Source organism: Ochotona curzoniae, unplaced genomic scaffold (assembly GCF_017591425.1).
Source record: "Ochotona curzoniae isolate NIBS_2020 unplaced genomic scaffold, NIBS_Ocur_1.0 contig_54, whole genome shotgun sequence".
Taxonomy (NCBI): Eukaryota; Metazoa; Chordata; class Mammalia; order Lagomorpha; family Ochotonidae; genus Ochotona; species Ochotona curzoniae.
In genome coordinates, this window is record NW_024466464.1 from 1,560,001 (window position 1) to 1,560,900 (window position 900).

General features: G+C 60.0%; 1 protein-coding gene across 2 annotated transcripts in view; it reads left to right on the top strand.

Annotated features, from left to right (window-relative positions):
• Positions 1–639, top strand: part of TNRC18 (trinucleotide repeat containing 18) — a 73,498-nt gene extending 72,859 nt beyond the window's left edge. For both annotated transcript variants that reach the window (XM_040990028.1, XM_040990029.1), the window contains one exon: positions 1–639. This exon is cut by the window's left edge and continues 220 nt beyond it. The gene's annotated coding sequence lies outside the window, so the exon portion shown is untranslated.
• Positions 640–900: the final 261 nt, after the last annotated feature.

Here is a 900-nt window from a genome sequence, read left to right on the forward strand (position 1 = left end):
ACCACCCTGCGCCCAGGGCCGCGGGACCCTCACTGCCACGGCGCGGGGACCACGCGTGCTGCGTGCATGTAGCTGTGCCGTGCATGGACCGGGCGAGCACAGACGCCGCCCTGAGTGTGCAGGCGTGCACACGTGTGTACAGGCCAGCAGCCCCACCGTCCGGACTCAGTGAGGCCCCCGTGACAGCTACCGGGGTGTGGCCCTGCCACCCCCTCAGGGCGGCCTCAGACCCCCTCTCCAGCACCTTGGAAGCACTTGGGGAAGTCGGTGGGGGGCACCCAGCGCCCCCAGACCCCTGCAGGCGGACTCACCGGGGAAGGGGTTTCCAAGGAGCCAAATCAGTGCGTGTCCCGGGTTCCTGAGTATTTCCTGCCACAGGGTCGCCCACGGCCTGCAGAGGCCAGGGGTGCCTACGCCAGCCAGCCAGCCTCACAGCCCCTTGGGCATGTGCCAGGGGCCCGTCCACCATCTCTCAGGATGGCCTCGACTCGGAACCCAGGGCCCAGGGAAGGCGGAACTTGGGCATGTGGGCCAGGCGGAGAGGGCCACCCAGGCCCGGACCCTCACACTACAGAACCCCCCAATGGTGCTTGACGCCCCGGCCTGGCCCGGAGGGAGGCGGCCCCTTCCCTGTACAGTTCTCTAACCTCCCCTCCCGGTCCCCAACTCGGCCGCCCCTGTATCATAAAGCCTTTAAATGGAGTCAACTTTTTAATTATATATATAAAGATAAATATATATAAATATATATAAATATAAACTTTTTAAAACTGTGAAAAAATAGCTATGGAATTATAAAAAAAAAAGCAGCAAACACATTCTGACGTGCAGAATATTATTTTTTATTTCCTGTTAGATTGGGAGTGTGTAGCACCCGGCTGCCCCGGTTCCCCGCCCCTA